The following is a 22,584-nucleotide window of genomic DNA, read 5'->3' as shown; positions in this document are numbered from 1 at the left end:
TAAAGTCAAGTGCGATAAGATCCTATCCCGCGCCGTTGGCTGTGCGCGTTAAAGGAAGTGTTCGAGGCTGAGCCGGGCTCGATGGGCGCCCCAAGTATCTATAGGAGGTCACGTGATAAAACGCGCGCAAGCCGGGAGAGGGATGCGGGATGCGCTAGTTTAGCGCGCTTCTCCTCCTCTAGCCGTTGCTCTAGCCCGGTCTTGCGCCACCCTCGCTCTGTTTTGGTGATAATTTCCGATGGACGCAAAGCTGGGGGGGAGGGGGGGGGGCGCTCAGATAACGCAATTTTGCGGAGACGCTTTGACGGAAGAGGCAGCAGAAGCGTTCGGTCCGCTCTGTTCGCGCCCTTCGTCACGCCAACGCTGTGACAGCGAGTGTTCGCCGTCATTGAGTCAGATCTGTTGTTGTATGCACGTACGCGCGTGACCCAGTGCTTCCTAATTTAAGGAGTAAGCGAATGTTTACACTGCAGTTTATTCAGCCGATGAAACAACGAACATTGGTTCCAGCAGTAGTTCGTGCAGTGGTTCATGCAGCATTGGGGCGAAACTGCTGTATTTTTGTTTTTATATTTCTAGGGGGTTCCAAAGCAGTGTTCCGTACGTTAATATTTGTTTCTGGCCGCGGAACGCAACGCACAGTAGCCCAGTGGCTTTGGTGTTGCGCTGCTGAGCTCAAGGTGATGGGTCCAATCACAACCGCGGCAGTCGCATTCCAACGGGGGCAGAATGCGAAAACGCGCGTATACCGTGCATTCCGTACACGTTAAATAACCCGAGCTGCTGAAAATAAATCTGCAGCTTTCCATTACCGTGCGCCTCATAACAAGATATTGATTTTGGAACTTAAATCTTCAGAATTTAGTTTAAGTCGCGGAATTACATTTACAATCGACACTGTTGACTGCACCTGCTGAACTTATCTCTTTGCTGTGCTCTCTTTAGTAGCCAATACTTTTTTTTAGATTTACTTATGGTCAGAACCAGTGTGACAAATCCAAGTCTTCCTTATCATAGGAATCCAGCTATCGCTTAAGCGTGTGAGGTATCAACAAACATGGTCAAGGAAAATCAATATATAGAGTTCGAAGTAATTGCAGAACATGACAAGGATGAAAGAATGATACACGGCATTACAACCAGGACAGGAACCCGAGGACCTGCCTAAAACAGAAGAGTTTATCTGGTATTTCTTCTCCTGCATTAAAATCTTTCTCTCGCCAGACTCATCTCGAATATCAGAGGAATGGCGATCTTCCATGACTCTTAGCGTGCTATTGAGAGTCAAACGACCCATGCGGGAATGTTGACTCTTCTTTCTGACTCTACTCGCGCAAAAGTGGGTCTTCGGAAAAAAAACAGAGTCAAGTTGCTGTGACTCACTTTTTACTCTCTTTTTTCTTAGAGTGTAGATCATGCTGAGTGTCTAGAAAGGAGCGCGAAAGGGAAGCCAGAAGGCCGAATGACGCGTTTCTCAGCGTTCTCACGCACTGGAACGTCTTACACTGCAGAGGCCACGCGCAGGCTTCGCGGCGGTAGCACTAAAGTGCATGAAATTTTCCTTCAGAAAGAGCGAACGAGGAATCTCGCTCTGGTCGACACCCATACATAACTCGTTTAGACGTTGGCAATGCGTAGCGGTGCTATACTATTTTCATTCGAACGCAATGCCGTCCACAGGCGTCATAACATGTGTTCTACTGCAATTCTTTTTTTCCCCTTTCCTTTTCCCCTGTGCAGAGTATCAGGCCTGAGCACAATAATTTAGGACGACATCTCTTTCTTTCTTCGAATAAATTCTCTCTCTGTCTAGCTAGTAACCCAACGTCGCATCAAAGAGGTTCATTGAAGAACAGCACCTACCCAGTCTCCCATAACCTGCGACCCAATGGGGTCGGATGGTTGGTTTCGAACCGGGTTCCTCCTGCACTGGGTTCTGTCTGTCTGTCTGTCTGTCTGTCTGTCTGTCTGTCTGTCTGTCTGTCTGTCTGTCTGTCTGTCTGTCTGTCTGTCTGTCTGTCTGTCTGTCTGTCTTTCTGCAAACGTTTAGACAGACATGCGAAAAATACATATAGAAACCAGAATGTGTGTGAAGTGTCCTAAGAATGTTGATCGCATTAGGAACTTGGCCCCTCAATTTAAAAAAAAACTTGATCATGTAAGAGATATCACGAGATATTCTACAAAAGGTGTTTTGTTCCGTGGCCTGCTCCTGCAATCGCGTAACACATGACGGCTGCCATGGAAAGTACATTCTGCATCAGTGACCAGTACCCGCTATTTCTTCTAGACAGAATCATGTACACGTGCACAAATACCAAATAAATAAGTTGCAGTCTCACGGCCATTATTTTTTCGCCCACTTTCATTTATGTTTACTATAGTATTTGTATTGTGACGGTGCGTCAAGTACACGAACGCGAAGCACGATTTCTAAGCACAGACAATTTAGCAGAGATTGCTAAGATGGCGGAACACGCGCAAAGACCCGGCGGTCATCGTCGTCATAGACCAAGGAGGTGTCTGAAAACATATAACCTCACCAACGAGCAGTGCACCGTCTCGGCGCCGACTAATTACACAAGGAGATGGCGGCACAAAAGTACGGTTTCAACCTGGATACCTGTACAGCGTCACGAGATAACCGGTTAGATGGTGAAGAACTGTTCAGTGTCGCGATCTAATACACGCTAAAAACAAGGACAGTTCCGGGAACTCTCTCTGAACGTGTGTCTGCTTGTCCCATATTTAAGTCCCTTTGCCAGAGTATATATACCCCTTCTAGAGTAGACCTATCTCCGCCGCTAGTGAGTGCTCTGAAATGAAGATGGCAACACGACGACGAAGCAGTCAAGCAAGCCAGGGTGTTGGTGGTAGCCAAGGGACCCAAGCTTGCGCTTGCCCGGATTTTTGGCCACTTGACGCCCGCCGTTTCTTCACACTCACCATTGCCGACCCTCGTCGTTCCTTGACATCTAGACGTTCAATAATTACATGACATTTGGTGGAGGTTGCGTGGGTTTCCTGGCCACCCTGGAACTGGGTTCCAGGACGTTCCCTTCTTTTCCTGTTACCATTATGGCTGTTCACACCTTGACTCAAACTGACCCTTCGGCGGCCCATGCCACTGCGGCCCAGTTTACCGTCAGCGGCATCCGCCAATGTTTAACGACTAGGTGATTAAGATATTGAAGATTGATTGTCGAGGTACGAACGCGTCGGCGCCGATAACAAATGGGACGATCCAACGAAATTGACTCAAGTCATGCTTTCATCTTACGCACATCGCACTGCTGTGGACGCACAACCAAGAGACTGATATTTCCACTTAGTCCAATTTTAAGACTTCCATTACGGACATCTTTGGTTGGCCTATCGCCCTCCATCTTTGTGCTGAGCAGCGCTTGCGTCAACATGCGCAGCCTCCCGCGGTGAATTTCATGGTATACATCAAGGATGTGCTTAAGCTCTGCAGCCGCGTAACCCCCCCATGATTGAGGAGCAGAAATTTAAGCCCATCCTCAAGTGTATCGAGGAAACCCTTTTCAGCTGCTGCTCACCAGAAATCCCGCCACGGTCGCAGCACTCCTGTGATTGCGTCAGAGCATTGACGAGTTTCGTAGTCAGCGCACCATCGCCCACCACTCTGACACGACGCCCGACACACTATCCAGCTTGCCGCTAGCTGCCCTTCACGGCAATCAGCAGCCGCGACTTTCCAAAATCAATTACTTTATCCGTGAAAAGGTAGCGCTTTAGCATTCGTTACTACCTCTCACCCACCAGTCTGCGCAGTCTTCGGCTCCGGACATTCAACACGTCATTCGAACCCAGGTTGCTGAGACTCTACGACCGATGCCTCCACAACCATCCGCCACTGCACTGTTTACCGACGCTTCCGTCGATGCTCCGCCCATCAACAGCCCATGCCGTATGCTCAACCTGTGGCCCCGCCCCATGCCTTGCCAACAAATGCGCATCCGGAGTCGCTCCCCTTCACGGGATCTCCGACTACGTTTTCCCGCCGCCCATACGCTTGGCGAACGCTGCACAATAGGCCCATTTGCTTCGCATGTGGCGTCGCAGGACATGTAGCCTGCTTTTGCCCTTTCCATTTCTTTCCCTTTTTCCATTTTTTCCCTTTTTGACCTTCTCCATTTGACGTTGTGGGTAGGCATGTTCCTTCGTCGTCACGGACGCCACCGAGGTACACCACTGACGATGAACCACCCTATGTCAACCGCCGGTCAACATCTCTGCTACGACGCTCACTGTCACCCATGCGTCACCGACCTACTACAGAAAAGGGAAACTGATTGCTCCAGTTCCGGAGGCGAGAGCTGCATGTGAGTCGAACTGCCCGAGGCCTCTATCCGTTTCGCCGCGAAGAGTTATCGACGTCGCTGTTGAAAAAACTGGCTGTGGCTTAGCTAAGGTTAAGCCCAGGATGCGAAGCATACTAGCCTTTATTTTAACCTGACAGCGTTAAGGAGCTCGTGTCGCAGAAAAGCCGGTGTCGTCGGCGTCGGCTCAGGCGTGCGGCGCTTGCTCAGGCGCACATTTCGTTGTCGCGCCGAACGCTGCGTTGCTCGACGCTCACCGCGTCCGATGCGGGGCGCGTAGTGGCTGCGCCGTAGCAAAGCCACCTAGAAACAGTCTCTGTAGCACGCCGCAACCTTCGCTTCCCATTCCAACGAGCAGCTCTGTCTCCAGGAGGCATCTCATCTTGTGGGTGTCTAGCAGAGGCAAGCGCAGCTGCTTATATACCGCCGCGACGCCGCGAGTTGGAGCCCCGTTTCTCCTCTGTCGTGACGTCACGGTGTCACGTGGTCAGCCTTGAAGGCGACGGCGCGAGTTGGAGCCCCGTTTCTCCTCTGTCGTGACGTCACGGTGTCACGTGGTATTGAAGGCGACACCGCCGCGTCTGAGGAGCTGGGTTGAGCTCTCGTAATATGCTTCGCATAAAAACTGGCTGTGGCTTAGCTAAGGTTAAGTCCAAGATGCGAAGCATACTAGCCTTTATTTTAACGCGAGAGCGTTAAGGAGCTCGTGTCGCAGAAAAGCCGGTGTCATCGGCGTCGGCTCAGGCGTGCGGCGCTTGCTCAGGCGCACATTTCGTTGTCGCGCCGAACGCTGCGTTGCTCGACGCTCACCCCGTCCGGTGCGGGGCGCGTAGTCGCTGCGCCGTAGCAAAGCCACCTAGAAACAGTCTCTGTAGCACGCCGCAACCTTCGCTTCTCATTCCAACGAGCTGCTCTGTCTCCAGGAGGCATCTCACCTCGTGAGTGTCTAGCAGATGCAAGCGCAGCTGCTTATATACCGCCGCGACGCTGCGAGAGACGGCGCGAGTTGGAGCCCCGTTGCTCCTCTGTCGTGACGTCACGGTGTCACGTGGTATTGAAGGCGACACCGCCGCGCCTGAGGAGCTGGGTTGAGCTCTAGTAATATGCTTCGCATAAAAACTGCAGCACTAGCGCTTAATGACACTGTGGCCGCCGCTTCCATAATCTGCGAGAATCTATGCCGCAACGAAAAAAAATGACCACGTTGCTCTCAGGACTAATGCTTCGCATTCTTAGCTTACACTACAATGCGCGTACAGCTGGGTGCACCGCGCTGTGGTTATTCAAGGTGACCTTTACGTCATAGAGTTTTAGTGCTGCCGTCATGCTCCCACAATGTTATTCTCGGATGGGACTTCCTTTCGCGTCATCGTGCCATGATAGACGGCGCCCGTGTGTCACTGCAAACCTCTCTTTCGGTGGCTCGTCTTCCCGACGCTCACAAACTTGTCATTGGTGCGGACACAGCTATCGCTCCAAAACATTGACCCTTGTACCCCTGTCCAGTACCACTGCCCCAGAGGGAACCGTTCTTTTTACCCCGTCAGAAGTGCTCCTTCGCCGCAACGGCCTACGACTGTCGTCTCCCGTACTTACCGTTGAATCGGGTGCTACAACCACGTTCGTTCCCAACAGGCTCATATCCTCCATTGCTTTACATCGTTGGGATTCTTTAGGCCACATACAAGATGCTGACATCCGCGCTCCCTTAAGTTTTCTCAGGACCAACCAATCTTCAACCGAATGCCATGAATGCACCTGCTTCTAAACCTTCAGCTCCAGACAGTTTCCAGCCTTCTATTGCCGCCGATATATCGTCAGCACATCGCAGCGAACTACGGGCCCTTCTGTGATCCTTCCGCTTCTCCTTCAATTGCACTCAACCATATTTGGGTCGCACAACGAGCGTGGCACATCACATTGACATCGGTTGTCATGCGCCCTTACGCCCACGAACATATCAAGTTTCCGCGGCAGAATGGCGTATTACCAGCGAATAAGTCGATGATATGCTTAAGCATGGCGTCGTTCTGCCGTCCCACAGCCACTGGTCTTCTCTTCTCCTGCTGTACTTGTGCGCAAAAAAGGATGAATTTATCAACTATTGTGTTGACTATCGCCGCCTCAATACGATAACTCGCGAGCATATATACCCGTTGCCGCGCACCGATGATGCTTTTGAGATTTCCCAACTCACCTTGTTCGTCTTCGTGCGATTTTCACGTGCCTCACCTCTGCTGGCCTTCAACTGAGCATAAATAGGTTCCATTTTGCTGCACGCCAGCTAACGATACTAGGTCACGTCGTTCGCAAGGAGGGCGTTCTTCTGCCCCTTGCGAAGCTCCTCGCCGTAGCCGAATATCGCAAGCCCAATTCCATGAAAACGCTTGGAAGATTCATTGGGTTGTGCTCGTGTTTTCATCGATTTGTGCGCGACTGCGCTTCTATCATTGCGCCTCTTACCAACCTTCTGGCAACCTCTAGTGGCCTGTCTGCTTGGTCACGAGTGCGCGACAGATCTTTTCTGACGCTACGGTGTTTACTAAAGTCGCCACCATTCCTTCGTAACAATGACCCTAATGCGCTTACGGAGGTCCATACTGACGCTAGTGGTGTCGGCCTTGATGCAGTATTGGCTCAAAGAAAATCCGGGTACCAAGAATACGTCGTTGCTTACGCTAGCAGAACCGTCAAGAAAGCGGAGTGCAATTCTTCCATCCCTGAGAAAGAAAGAAAGAAGCATAGTTTCCAGCCTGCATGATGGCTCGCGTCCGTACAAGACAAAGAATAGCGAGAATTTTGTTTTTGCGTGCGTACCAGTGTTGTACGCAAATCTGACGATTGGATGGACGGTGTCCCAATCGGTTTGGTCTGACGCGGTGTAGAGTGTCAGCATATTACTGAGAGTGCGATCAAATTGTTCAGTTAGCCCATTCGCTTGAGGTTGGTATGCAGATGTCATGCGATGAACGATCTTGCACTGAACGAGCGAGGCTGGAATAGCAGCAGACAGGAAAACACGTCCTCTGTCGCTCAAGAGTTCACGGGGACCACCGTAGAGCACAACATGTCCGAGCACAACATCCTCGCTCGGACATCTCCAGTCATTTATGAGGTTGAGTGTTTGACACCGTTCCAAGAATTCCGTCGTCGTGGTCTAGAAATCGTCCATGTGAATCATTTCAAGCTCTCTTATGACCCCGCTATACTGTCAACGCCTTAAGTCACTAGGATGGCTACGCTATTCCCTGGGGGCCAGTTTAATGAAGGAGGGAAGCCGACGACGAAGCAGCCAAGCAAGAAAACCAGTGTTGGTAGCAACCACGTGACCTAAGCTTCTTGTTGCTCGGATTTTTGGCCGCTTGACACCCGCGGTTTGTTAACGCTCGTCATTGACGTTTATCGCCGTTCCTTGAAGTCTAGACGTCAATAAACCACCTGACAGCTTGTACTATTCCGCAGAGTGCTAACACTCTCTCCCCACAAGAGTAGTAGTACTCCCCCGAACAGTATTTGTACACCCACAGACCGACTGCTTCTACTCCTCCAAACCGAACGGTTCTATTCCCCCATACAGAGCGTTTGCACTCCTCCTAACAAAGATAATGTACTGCTTCAGAATAGCGTGCTAGCACTCTTCCCAGTAGTGTGAAAGCACTCAAGGTGTAGAGCCACGGTCAGATTAGAAGGGATTCGCACCACTTCAATGACAGGAATATTTGATTCCTTCATACGCAGCTCCTGCACTTATTCTTGGTGAACTGGATTAATCTGTAGATTGAAAGGTCTTCAAACCTAGACGCAGAATTTGTAAAACCCTGCGCGACGAGAAAAGGGGATACTCCGAAATAGGCGTTATATCGGCTGACGGTGGTACCATATCGCACGTAGACAAAACTAGAATCCTCAGGTTTGTCCGCTGGCAAATGGCTGTGCGTAGACAAAGAGGCCGTGCGTAGACTTCGTTCTTCTGTTGATGACACGATACGACTCTTGCGTCGCATCACGAATAGACGTAATAATATGCACGAACACTGCGTGATCCGTCTTTGTGCAGGCGTACACGATAAACGGCATAACGTATGTTTACCCCTACCTGAAGTGGATAGGGTCGGAAAAATAAGTTAGAGTGCATGATACGAAAGGCTTTCAAGAGGGTGGTGGGCGTTCAACTCAACGCGAACACCGACAAGTTTGTACAGCTCAGACTTCTCAGCTCACATGATGTGTTAATCGAGACGCACGACGTTGAGCAAACGAACAATTATCCAAGTAAAAGACAGGTCGCCGCACCCTCGAGTGCTCGGCGTCATGTACCACACTCAACGTGGAGAAAAGACACCGGTTCCGGCCTTGGTCCGCGACTGCGGGATCATCCCGCCGCTTCCCAAGAACATGCACCGGACGCACCATGCCGGGCGACGCAACAAACAAGCAAGGGACCTTCAAAAGACGTTTGGCTACAGCAACGAAGTGATGTAGACGTAGACGCCGCGCGGTATGGAGAAAGGAGAAGTACACACGCGATCGCGGTTGTAGACCAGATGGGTAGGTGTCTCGCTAGTGCCACGGTAACCACGAGACACACGGAGCTTGCCGAAGAAGACGCGCTAGCCCTAGCACTCGCCGCGGTGCCGAAAGCTGCGATCGTCATCAGCGACTCAAAGGCGACAATCCGCGCCTTCGCGCGTGGCGGCGTTTTATGAGAAGCGGCCCCCATACTCCATCTGTGACGACTGCGACTCGAGATCACCCTCGCCACCCCAAAATTCTACGGTCTTCCTCCTCTGGAACCCAGCACACACCCATTTTCCGCTCGTGGGCAACGAGGCGGCCCACACCATGGCTCGATGTCTCACACGCCGAACCGCCGCAAATTATGTGGCGGCCGAGTCCGCCCCCGAGAGCAGGGCATCGGATCTGCCTGATCGGCACACTACGACAGAAAGGCAGCAACAAGAATCGCTATGGGCGTGAGGCGATCACCTGATCACGTTCAGTGACCTCTCACAACACTATAGACCGCACGATAAATTAAACAAGAACGAGGCCGCAACCTTAGGCTTACTCCAGATATGCAACTGCACTAGCCCGGCCATCTTAGATAACTGTTATCCAGTGCTTTACCCAACTGACGAGTACAAAGTGCTTGGGCAGAGAGCAACGCTGCGACACATGCTCTGGAAATGTGCCAGCAACAACGATATTGAAACCCCCGCCATTCGCGAAGCGTCCATAACCGCGGCCGTTACCAGCGTACACGATGCCTCGAGCTCGCTTCTTCCCGACGCTGCCTCAGGTGCAGCTTCGGGGGCCGCCGGGGACCTTCTCCGTAGGCGTCGCCGCCGCTGCGCGGCTCTCAAAAGTTCGGAGTTGGAGGACCAGATCTAGGCCGACTGGCAAGCAGAAGATGCCGCCCGAGTCCAAGGAATTCGAGCCGCCACCTGAGGGTACCACAGCCAAAACTGCCGGACAATTCTTTTTAATAAAGTTTATTTTCTTCTTCTTAATAGGTCAGCCTTTATTGTTCAGTCATAAAGGAAATTGAATATTTCAAGAAACATAATGATACACACATAAAATCATAATACAACGATGCCTTTGAACTTTTGAACACATCTTGGAAGAAAACACGTATAATGTGTAAACTTTTGTCACAAATGCAGTGTACAAACAAATGTTATGGCAATTGGCTCCATCTTTTCAAAAATAATTTATACGATGGAAACGTAACAGAAATAACGTGGGCAAGCTAACAATGTATTGGCACTATAATCGAAGAGGAATGTGCACCCTTACAACGGCCAAGAAACGCATTTCTGATACGAAACGCATAAACTTATATAGGCAGAGGTTGCCAGATGAGCTGCTAAGCATAAGGCTGGTAAGAGATCAACTGTCCAATAAACTTTTTTTTTGTGCCATACTCTAAAACAGCACTCCATTTGAGGACATCCTCTTCAACGTATGGATGTTCACGCTTTCACATTCACACCATGATCGAAAACCGCAACGCCACACATAACTCAGATATATGATCACACCATTTCAAATACATGAGAAATAACAGCTCAGTCTTATTCAGCGCATAATATGAATTCCAAATGCGTTTTCAGTAAGTAAACGTCGTGACGACTACCTGGCGATAGCATGTCGCGTACAGATTGCGCAGGAAAGTTAGACGTCACTTACTGAGGAGGATTTGTTGTTATTGCGAACGAATCATGAACGAATGTCTTCTTTTCACGGTGGCGTAAGATGGCTGACATAAGTTCTCCCTTGCATAGCCGTGTTTCCTGCCCACTGAATGGGTGGTCTTTCTCCGGTGCTGTGCTATTCTGCAATCTCGCGCGCGCATGAGGTGGGGCAACTGCGAATGAAAAAGTAGAGCGCTGGCTCAGCTACCGTTTGTACTGTGGCTGCCTGTTTCCTGACAAGCAAAACGATGTGTTCTTTGCTCTGCTTCCGCGAGTGACACGTCGCAATGCCTTGGACCGGCCTCCTGCAGTTGAAGCAGGAGCTTAAGGTACGTTATCTTCTCTACGGCCGCAAGAATAAAACGGGCACTCTACTCTCTCTCAGATGGTCAGAGTGAAAAGAACATATTACTCTGTCGTCACTGAAGCAGTCCGCAATGCATTTCACTGCACTCGATATTTTGCGAGAGTAAAACAATCCTTTGACGAGTAAATCAGCCCCTTTACTCCCGTAATACACTTCCTCGTTTTTAGAGTGTAGTTAACGCCATCAAGTTGCTGTGAAATCTTCTAACGTCTGGCGTAACGCGACGACAGCTTTCGTAATGACATACCAGACGAGATTGAATCAAGACAAATACAAGACGTCCAGGAGAAAACTACTAGTGTCGGTGGCTGCGATCTAGCGGTCTTTTTGAAATAATTGGTAGTCTGATAGTCGTTCATGAGCGATATGACGTTCCAGATGGCCTCGCGCAGCAGCCTCGCGGGCATGCTGTGAGCAGCGTTGTACAACAGGTAGTAGCGTATCGAAAGTCTATGCTAGCTGATGGCCAAATAGTACGTAATATCGCGAGAAATCTGCGGTGTCGTGACGGGATGAGTTTTATGCGAACGTGGCGTGTGGCAAAGTGTTGTCCCATTCCCAATGGTCGTCAGACACGTACATAGCGAGCTTATCGGTCAAGGTATAGTTGAGCCTCTCGGCGAGGCCGTTCTTGTGCGAGTGGTATGCAGAAGTGAGCGTGTGCTTCATATAAGAGGAACCGGGGAAGACATCGACGACTTGGGAGAGGAAGTAGCGGATTTTATCAGTGAGCAATTGTCTAGGGGCACCATGACAAAGGATAACGTCATAAAGTACGAAATCCGCCACGTCATTGGCCCAACTAATCTGCAAAGCTCGCTTGATGGAATGCCCGGTAGCGTAGATAGTCGCAACTGCGACCCACTTGTTACCTGAACTCGGCGTAGGAAATGGCCACGGAGTTCAAGAGTAATGCAGAAGAATGTCCCCTTGGGTATATCTCTGGGGTGCAGAAGGATCGCAGGTAACGCCAAGGGTCGCTTACGTGGCTGACAAAAGTCACACAGAGCTCCGTAGAGTCAGAGATAGGTATAGATCAGGGTAGCAAAAGTGGCGCCGCACGTGGTCGCATCTAAGGGATACTCCAAGATGGACATCGGTTTGGCCATCGTTGTTTGAGAAAAGTCGCATGATTTGCTTGGGGAGCGCCAACAGCAGCTTCGGCCAGTCACGAGTGGTACCACGACGGGGAAGAATATGGCCGTGAAGCTCAGGTTGAGTGATGGGTCGGGTTGACCCGCCGTGGTTGCTCAGTGGCTATGGTGTTGGGCTGCTGAGGACGAGGTCGCGGGATCGTATCCCGGTCACGGAGGCCGTGTTTCGATGAGGGTGAGATGCGCAAACACCCGTGTGCTTAGATTTCGGAGCGCATTCAAGAACCCCAGGTGGTCGAAATTTCCGGAGTCTTCCACTGCGGCGTGGCTCATAATCAGAAAGTGGTTTTGATGGGTCGAGTTGAGAATGAAGGCAACCGATAATAGACCGAAGTGTGTCGCCGGTGTTCACTTTAGCGCGGATATTGGCCACATACGAAATAGCCGTGACGAAGTCACCGCTATCACGCTTCGAGGTGTCGAGACGGTCGACAGCGCAGCCGGATAAACAGTCAGCACCTTTGTGCATTCGGCTAAACTTGTAGTAAAAGACACAGAGAACTCATGGAACCATAATACCCAGTGACCAAGCCTTCGTGCAGGATCCTTCAGTGACAAGAGCGACGAGAGCCTGCAAAGTGCGCGGTGGTCAGTAACGGCAGAAAGTCTGCGGCCATATAAGTAGGGGTAGAATTTTTCCAGTTCCCAGACTGAAGCGAGGTGTTCGCACTAGTTTATCGAAAAATTCCGCTCAGACGACAAGAGAAGGTGCGTGGCGTTTGCGAGGTCACATTCCTGGTCCTTCTCATGTTGGGCGAGGCCTGCACCTATGCCGTGGCCACTAGCCTGGGTGCGAACATCTGTGGGGGCCAAAGGGCCAAATTGCACCGAAATGGGGAGTGATTTAATAAACTGACCAGGGTGGTGAATTCGGTAGCTTGCGCATGACCTCATTAGACGTCCTTCGTGAGTAAGTGACTAAATGGCAGTCTAATGTTGGCGAAGTTCCTGACAAAGAAGCAGAACTTGGAGCATAAACCGAAAAAGCACCCGACATCTCTAACCAACCCAGCAACAGGAAAGTTTTGGCGGCACGCGCCTTGTCGGGGTGAGGTTAGGCAGTACTAGCACGAAAAAAGTGGCCGAGAAGTGTGATGCGATATCAAGCGAAAAGACGCTTAGAGGAGTTAAGCCAGCGCAGCGGAACACGTCGAGAATGGCCAACAGGCGGATAAGGTGATTCTCAAAAGTAGGTGAAGAGGCAACCACATCTACTGGATAGCAGAGACATGTTGACCACTCATAGCCCCTTATAGAGAATCCATCATCCACTCCATGGTTGTGGATGCATTACACAATCCAAAAGGCACAACTCTGAACTGGTAAAGTCCATCTGGTGTGACGAACGTAGTGTTTCACGCAAGTCCGGTTAATTCCTTTACCGCTTGAAACGCACGACAACCGAGAAACTGGGAACTTAGTTGGACCAGCACCTGTCTCGGAGCCTCCCGGTATTCTCGTGAGCCCCTAGCCCCTTTCCTGGCTCATTCAACGCTGAAGCTGCAAGATGTCAAGCTCGACATACGAAGTTGCCTAATGGATTGGCATCAAAGCAATTTCATGCAATGCGTTCTGCGTATTTCAGATCTCCCACTCTCAGTGCTAGTATCGCCAGTGCGGCCCCTGCTACCCGATCCCTCTCGCCGTTCAATACCAGGTGGCCACCGAACCGTCTGAACTTGCAGGGCTTATATCACATGAACAGCGCCTTTGGTTGGGTCTCGTGGCTGCCTTGCCAGCTGCAGCCACGGCCGCTCATTGGGAAATTGCCTGAGCTGGTTCCCGAGCCGTTCAGCCCTCCCCTCCCAGCCCCCCTCCCCGCAGCTTCCATTTAACATGCCAGAGCAGGCCCGTGTACTCTGTCCCTTATGCTGCGTTAAGAAAATCACGCTTATCAAGTGGGACCTCTCCAGCGGGCCAGGCTCGTCGCTGCAGCGCTTTTCATTCCTGGCCATCAGCTGCCGGTTCTAGGCAACGTGGAGGCGGCTGTTGCTCTCCTCCGGTCCTTGCGACCATACCAACTTCGAGACGGGCTTTCGCAGCTCGGCAGCAGCATCGGCCGCGTGCGGGCCCCTTGTTCCACCTGTGCCCACTTGCGCCCATGGAGCACCTACTCAAACTCAACATCGATCCGTCATCCGCAGGGAAGGGGGCAATATGGGAACGCCGACTACATGGCTGCGCCGCTGTGCCGCCGTCATCACCCTCTAGGCCTGGTTCATGCGCCGCTGCCACGCGCAACCAGTCTGGTGCCGGAGCACGAGGGGCCGCGACCACAAAGCAGCCTAGCTGGTCCAGGGCTTCGGGCCGTAAAAGCCGTAACCTCCAATGGCTCTTGCACCCTGTACCGTCTCTGAGAGTCTTGGCTGTATACTGGCGATGAATCCAGGGCCCTGAACCTACAATACTAATCGTTACACGGCTATTCATCATACAAAAATTATTCAATGTTCGATTTGATTCGATTTGCTTTAGGTACTTTGTGATTCAAATTCGATTGAGTCTCAAAAGACACCATTCGCACTCTCTAAGTTTTAGTTTGCACACACGTCACGCCACCTTAATTTGAACAGCTATATGCTTATCTAGGGACGGAAACATTCAGTGAAAGAATACGACTCAAATGTTTTGCTTCATACCGCCATAGTAAGACATTCGTCTACTGAATCTTTATAACCTTGATTTACAGTCACAGCTCGTTTATGAATGTAGATATAGGGATTTCCAAAAGAAATATCAGCACTAAAGGACCTCTGTCAAGTTAATGACAATAGTGTGAGTGCATGCTATGATACATTCCAGCACTTCGCCCGAACAAAGGATACATATCCTTAACCGAATGCCATTCCTGAACTAGCACGCACCGAGATTGCTGGCATGCTAAGCTGTTCAGGCTACCCTACGTTATAACCACGCCGCAGTGTCGCGTTTTTTAGGAATAAGCTGGAACTCATGCCGTCTTTTCATTGAATGAAGTTTGTCTGTCTGATGCCCAAAATAAACAAAAAGTCTATGACAACACTGCGCTATATAGTAGAGAAATACAGTGTCAAATGTCTACTCTCCTGTGAGAATGTTGGTCCGAGGAGACATTTTGTGACAGTCGGCCTTGCAGCATCAATCATATACGCAACATTTTACTGTCAGTAGAAAAAGCCCTCTAAAGCAGTGCCCTGATTGGAAACGGTCGTGAGAGCGTCTGCCATCTCGATAATAAGGCGAGAATGTTTGCGCTAGTATGTCACTCATATGACAGCTAAATACATTTCACTTCAATTTTGTCAGAATCATCGGTCTAGGTATGTCCATAATTTATACAGGGAACAATGTCCACAGCAAAATGATGTTTGCCGCGCCTGACATTCTGTGGAAAAAACATTATTTTTAGCAGTTAAGCAATGGATATCATGCAGTGCTGTGTTACAGAAGTTTACAATAGTGGCGTCGCCTCTAAAAGCGCATCGGTGTGCCAGTATAACATCGGTCACCACGTTACTAGAAATAGGCTATTCTACTAACATGGTTCTCCTTGTATCGCTGAAGAAAAACTCCCCAAACTGGCTGCGCTCGAAGACAAAGACAGTGCAAGTGCAACAAAATGCAACAATAGTTTCCTTAACGTCGCTACATTTACCTCTTAACGACGCACCATATTTATGAGTTCAAATTTGCCGTTTGTTTACTGCACTAAGGAAACAAAATTACCATGCCGTGTGAAGCCAATGCTGCACAAAGATTTCTGTACGATGGCATTGCTAGAGTACTAGGCGACACCACGTTCGTCATTGCGGCTGTTGACTATGCCATGATCTTCCTTCTCTCTTCCACCCCACTTCTTATGTGCATATGTGCAGCTAATGCACATATGCACAACATGAACACGACAACCCGAACAGCTCGATCCTGCTGTCTTCGCATAACTCAAATGCCATGGAAATGAAGCTTGAGCACAAAAAGCGGAAGAGCGAACCACTACGGAACTTCTGTGTACAAGGGAATAAGCGTATGGCTATAAATTGAGATTTCGCAACGAACTTTTTATAATGTTGTGGTATTATTTTCGAGAGGCAAATATTGATAATGGTGCCAAATGGACATCAATATGCAATATATTGTCACCTGCCTTAAAAAGGACTGACGGCGTTTAATGTTGACAGCTGTATTGTGAAAAACAAAGGCGACGGGACCAGGTTATCGAACGGGCGGGGGTAGCACGCGCACTTCTTCCTCATTGGCCCTTCCTGTGGCTTCCTTTGCACTGTCCCCACAACTACAGGTGTCATTTGCCTTCTTCCTGGAAAAGAGAATTGGCTTGATGGTTAAGAAGCGGTGTAAAGAAAACAAAAACGTGGTCAATGCAGATTCAGACGCAAAGAATACCCTGACTGCCACAGGAAAGACACAAATACAACAGAGGTGAAGCGTGACGTGCAGAGTCTAAAGAAACAGAGAGGTAACCGCATTAGGCACACATATGAGCGCAAATATTATAAGAAGAATGTATAAATGAAGAAAAAATAATCACGAACGGTTAAATTATGGGTTCATGCGGACGACATAAACGGTGTCAGGAATAGGTTGTCTACGCCATGTCGAAATGACTTCGTAGTTCACGTCACTAATGCGGCGCAGCACTATGTACGGGCCAAAATACCAGCTGAGCATATCTTCACTAAGGCCACGGCGTCGAACGGGAGTCCGCTCCCTCACTTGGTCGCCGGGGTTGTAGCATACTTGTCTGTGGCGGATGTTATGACGCCTTGCATCTGCGTGCCGCTGCTGACCGATGTGCAGCCGCGCGAGCCGGCGAGCTTCCTCAGCGCGCTGTACAAATCCTTCGGCGTCAGGAGTTAGCCGCTCGTCATGTGGACACGGCAGCATAGCGTCCAACATCGTCTGAACTTCGGGACCACAAAGTGGACGAAATGGTGTAAAGCGCGTCGTTTCTTGTACGGCGGTATTATACGCGAATGTCCCGTGAAGCAAGCTATGATACAATGTTTTGTGCTGGACGTCGATGTATGTACATAGGCATTATGTTTGCAATGGTCTTACTTCAGCGCTCCGTAAGTCTATTGAAGGGCGGACGGTAAGCAGTAGTCTTTCAGTGCGTAGTGTTGCTTAACTGAAAAATTTCGTCCATGAGCTGTGCTATGAACGCCGTCTCTCGGTCTGTGATTACAGTGGACGGAGCACTGACGCATGACAATGTGGTACATGAAGAATTGCGCTACCTCAGAAGCTGTGCCTCGTGGGAGCACCTCTGTCTCGGCATAGCGGGTTACTGTCAGTCACAGCAGTCACCCACTTGTTGCCATCGGCTGAAAAATGAAAAGGCCCAAGAATGCCCAATCCGACTTGGTCGAATGGCTTACGAGGTGGTTCGATAGGTTTCAATAACGCGGTGGACATCATGGACAGTGAATTTCGCCGCTGACATTCGCGGCAGCCTCTAACGTGCTGTTTGGGGTTTCCAAAAACCCGAGCCAGTAAAATCTCGCGTACTCTGGTCGCGTACTCTGGTACTCAATCTCTCAACGTCTTCGTGCTTACGGCCAGACTTGCAAACGATAGTACGTCAAATTCCTGTGGCCGCACGCTCCACCGCGCCAGTCATCCTGAAGGACTGCGCATGTTTGCCAGCCAACATAGGGCATGGTGGTAAGTCACCACTTTGAAAGGACGGCCGTAGAGATAAGTGCGAAACTTTGTGATCACCCACACAACCACGACACACTCTTCTTCTGTGGTAGAGTAGTTGCTTTCGGCACTGGACAGCGAGTGGCAGGAATAAGCTATTACTATTTTATTGTCGTCTTGAAGTTGGACGAGTACTGCGCCAAAGCTGATGTTACCGGTGCGAGCAAGTACCTCAGTGTGAACGTCGTCGTCAAAATGTTCCAGGGTGGATGCTGACTGCATGCGTTGTGGTAATTCAGCGAAGGCCGCCTGTTGCTCATCCTTCCAGGCAAAAGGCGTGTCATCCTTTGTAAGTCGAGTCAGGAGTTCCGCTGTCTGCGGAAAATTGTCAATGAAACGGTGACAATACGCACACAAACCTAGGAAATGCCGCAAGGCCGTCTTGTCGGCCGAAGGGGAAAAAGCGTTTACCGCGACAAGCTTGTCTGGATTGGGTCGGACTCCTCTAGCACTTACGACGTGTCCGAGAAACTTGAGCTCGTCGTAGCCTAAGTGGCAATTTTCTGGTTTAAACGTGAGATCAGATAATCACATCGCTTCTAGCACATTCCGCAGGCGATGAAGATGTTGCTAAAACGTTTCAAGAAAGACTACTAGGTCATCGAGATACGCGACACAGGTCTGCCACTTCAGTCCCGGGAGGACAGTATCCATATAGCGTTGGAACGTAGCTGGAGCTGAATACAAGCTGAAATGAAGCACTCGAAACTCATCGAGGACATCGGGAGTCACAAAGGCAGATTTCTCGTGGTCTCCTTCGTCTACCTCGCTCTGCCAGTATCCGCTTTTCAAAGAGAGTGACGAAAAATACTGGGCGCGCCGCAGTACATCTAACGAATAGTCGATACGTGGCAATGAGTACACGTCCTTTTCAGTGACGTAGTTGAGCTTCCGGTGGTCAACGCAGTAGCGTAGTGTTCCATTTTTCTTTTTGACAAGAACGACCGCAGAGGACCATGAGCTCTTGAAAGGTTCGATAACGCTGTCTTCAAGCATCTCTTTTACTTGCGTACGAATCACTTCGCGTTCTATCGCCGTCACGAGGTAAGGCTGTTGGCGTATCGGGCGTGCGCCGTCGCATGTATCATCCTGTACCTTGTTAATGAAGTCTGGCGAACCTCAGACGAACTTGCGAAACATGCTCCGAATTCAAGCAAGAGCTCACGCAGTGCTGCCTAGTCGTCTTGATGTAGCTATGAATTAACGTCGATGTTTCCCACTGACTTGTCAAGCACGCCCACTGCTTCAGAGGCAAACCATTCTCCACGTTCTTTATTTCGTCGGCAAACGCAGTCGAAGTACCGCGGCAAAGGTGTTGAATCTCGTTACTGAAGTTCGTGACAAGCAATTGAGAACGTCTTCACTTAGCTGGCGCACACTCCTAGCTGCACAAACACTTTGCGTCAGTAAATGTGATAAGTTATTTTCTGCTATCAGTTCACCTTCGCACATTCCACCGCACATAACTTCGAGAAGGCCACTGGCTCGTGGAGGAAGACTAACACTTTCGGCGGAAACACGAAGGCCTTCGTCGCATCCGTTGTCGTCATAACCATCGGGTGTTCAGTCGGCTGAGAAGGTGACTACACCTCTCCATGGGTCAATAACAGCACCGTATTCTTGCAGAAAGTCAGCCCCGAGACTGACGTGATGGGAGAATTCAAGTAGGACAAGGCAGCTAGCCACGAATGTCAATCCTCCAACCGAACTCTAGTCGTGCAGCTTCCTAGAGGAGCAACGACGCGACCACCACCGGTCTGAATCGGCGAGCCATGCCAAGGAGTAATTACTTTCTTCAGAGGCATCGCCATCTTCCCGCCTATAATTGAAAAGTCAGCACCGGTATCCACTAAAGCACTAAATGCGTAACCGTCGATCACCACCGGTATGTCGAGCGATAGCAGGTACTTCCGTTCAGTTGCAGTTGATGTCGGATCGGCGCTCGTCCTTGTTCACCTCGATCGGAGGTCTTCAGTGCGTCGACTTCCAGCGGGATCGCCGCCAAAAATCACTGTACTTAGTTTTCCCGGCGGAGACTTGGCGATCATGCGCTCGAACATCGCTGGGGTGGTGATTAAAATTGCCTTGGCGACGGCAAGCGAGAGGTTGTGGCGTGCGCTTTTGAGCTAGATTATGTTCAATATCCGGGGGTCGTAGGCCAGGTCGGCATGGCGGCGAGTAGGCAGAAGTTCCACGCCCCGAGACGTCGGTATGGGCACTGGCGGTACAAGTGATCTGCTTCACCGCAGTGGAAGCACAAGGGACGGTGGTCCGGTGCGAGCCAAACATCCGGCTTCCGAGGGGTCATGCGTCGATCGTCGGTGTAAAGCACTGGCTGCTGCGGCAGAAGGGATGCATGAGGAGAGAGATATATAACTTTATTGTGTCTTCGATAGGGTTCAGGGGTGGCGGGGTGGCGGGGTTCGGGAGACTAACTCACAGTCACCCTCTTCCTCATCCGGACGCCCCAGAGCTGCTCTCTGGGTCCAAGCTGAGCAGCAAAGTCTCCCAATTCTCGGCCGTAGTTATGACGCGTGTGTTAGCGGGGACGCTTTTGGGCATTGCCAGATAATGGAGTCGAGGTCAGCGCGGCGCCTCCCAAGATTCGCAGAGTGGGGAGTATATATCCGGATTAATGCGGTTGTAAAGCACGGGGTTCGCGAGCGTTCGCGTCTGAAGGAGTCGCCATGCGATGAATTGATATTTAATCAGTGTTTTGTATGCTGGGTGGCTATCGTATCCACTCTCTGCGGTAGGGGAGGAGAATTTCCCTGAACACGACCATTCGCTCCCTCGCGTTACCGCGATGCAGAACAGAGGGCTGGTCGATATCGAAAGACCAAGGAGAAGGATGATGCACCCGTTGTGTGACAGCTCGGGCGGCATCGTAGGCGGCTTCTTTTCCAGCCAGACCCGAGTGACCAGGGGCAGTTGATATTAACGGCGCGTTGCCTTGAGGGAGGAGTGCCAGAGAGTACCTTCTGGGCTTGGAGCGTTATCAGTCCTCTTGTGTAGATGAGGAGCAGTAGACGGAAACGCTGGAGGCGTGTGCTTTCAGCAATGTATTGCACCGGTTGGGCCGGTGAAATTGCAACTGGATGAGCGGCGTGAACAAACAGCGCGACTGACGAAACAGGGAGTCTTAGGGCTTCTGCGTAGGTGGCACGGTGGTGTTCAGTCGGTGCAGGCGCAATGTTAGCAAGAGGAAAGCTGGACCACAGCGCTTGGCATACTTCATCTTTTACCACATCGGCAATGGAGTTTACGGTAGCCTGTAACGCGCCTTAAATATTCTGCATTTCTTCCCGCACAACGACGTGGATGAGTTCTCGGAGGTTGTCATTGTGGCTTCCGGTCACTGTGAAAATATCGCAAGTGGATGTTGCGTTCACTTGCTCCTCATAGAAGTTCTACCGCTGCTGAAGTGTCTTCTCTACACTTACAGCCTCAGATAAAAATTCGGCGACAGTCTTCGGAGGGTTCCGCACAAGTCCAGCTAAGAGCTGCTCCTTCACTCCTCGCATCAGGTGACGCAACCTCTTTTCTGTGGTATTAGAGTGTCTCCTCGTCTTAAGAGACGCGTCATGTCTCCGGCGAATGTGGGGACACTTTGATTGGGAAGCTGCAGGCTTTCTTGATCGCTCGTTCTGCTCGTTCGCGGCGATCAGTGCTAGCGTAAATTTCTAGTAGCAACTCATGCTTTTGGAACTACGTACGCGTGCGGTCGTCCAGGCAAAAATAAATATTTCTACGTAGAGTGGCGCCGTTCCATTCACTGTGCTAGGCCACGCGCTCAAAGTCAGCCATACAATCTTCGACATCTTCGAACTCGTCACCATGGAACAGCTTTGGGACTTGTGGGCTCTGAAGTTTGTACCGGGTCGTCATCGCACTATTCACACCAATTGAGGTGGTTGGAATCACTGCGCTCTTCTGGAGGCAGTCTCCTCATCCTGCTCCTGGCCCGATGGACGAGAGTCCCAGGAGGGGTCTGCGGCATGACTGAGAAATACCCCGCAACTCCACCAGTTTGTCACGTGCCTCCAAAAAGTACTGACAACGTTTCATGGGGCGAGCTGGCTGCTGAAAACATCGACGACGAGACCAGGCTATGAAGCGGGCGGGGGTAGTACATGCACTTCTGCCTTCTTGGCCTTCGTGTCTTTTCTTTATCACTGTCCCCACTACTGCAGATGGCATTATTTTGCTACCGGTGCACGCTGAACACGCCTCCACAAAACGCGTGCGCTCCTCCCCTAATGTAATTAGTCCCATGGTTTTTTTCTGGATGCGTTTTCGTAGGTAAGTGTGTAAAATTACGTATAACGTAGCGCTGGGAGCACTAGCAGACAACCTAATGTCACGGCGGCTGATATAGAATGGCTTTCAAACTTAACGCTCAATGTAGCGATTTATATGAAAGAACAGGAACGGATCGAGGATGCTTAGTACTCAACATCAAAATCTCAAGGATGTCGAGGCTGTAAATTTAGCCATGCAATGCGCGAAAGATATGAAAATACATGTAAGCAAATACCAAATAATTACGTGCAGCTACGTGCAACGATAATACGCAAAAGAATTCTTCATGTTACCGCTTCTGTTGGCTTGTTTTTTCTTACTGTATCGAAAGAACTTTTTCAACACCGAATATTTTTATGTGCAAATATATTTGCTTTCATTTGCAGAGAGATAACAGGCAAGAGCTCTGGGCACTATTAATCCTGCACCACTCACTTTTGATAGGTTCTACGTTTATACTGGTAAGCTTGTCCGAGTGCTTGTGAAACGACTTACAATAAGGACTGGTACTGGCACAGTTT

The sequence above is a fragment of the Dermacentor albipictus genome, chromosome 8, assembly GCF_038994185.2.
Source record: "Dermacentor albipictus isolate Rhodes 1998 colony chromosome 8, USDA_Dalb.pri_finalv2, whole genome shotgun sequence".
In the NCBI taxonomy this organism is placed as follows: domain Eukaryota; kingdom Metazoa; phylum Arthropoda; class Arachnida; order Ixodida; family Ixodidae; genus Dermacentor; species Dermacentor albipictus.
Note: the sequence above shows the minus strand (reverse complement) of the source record.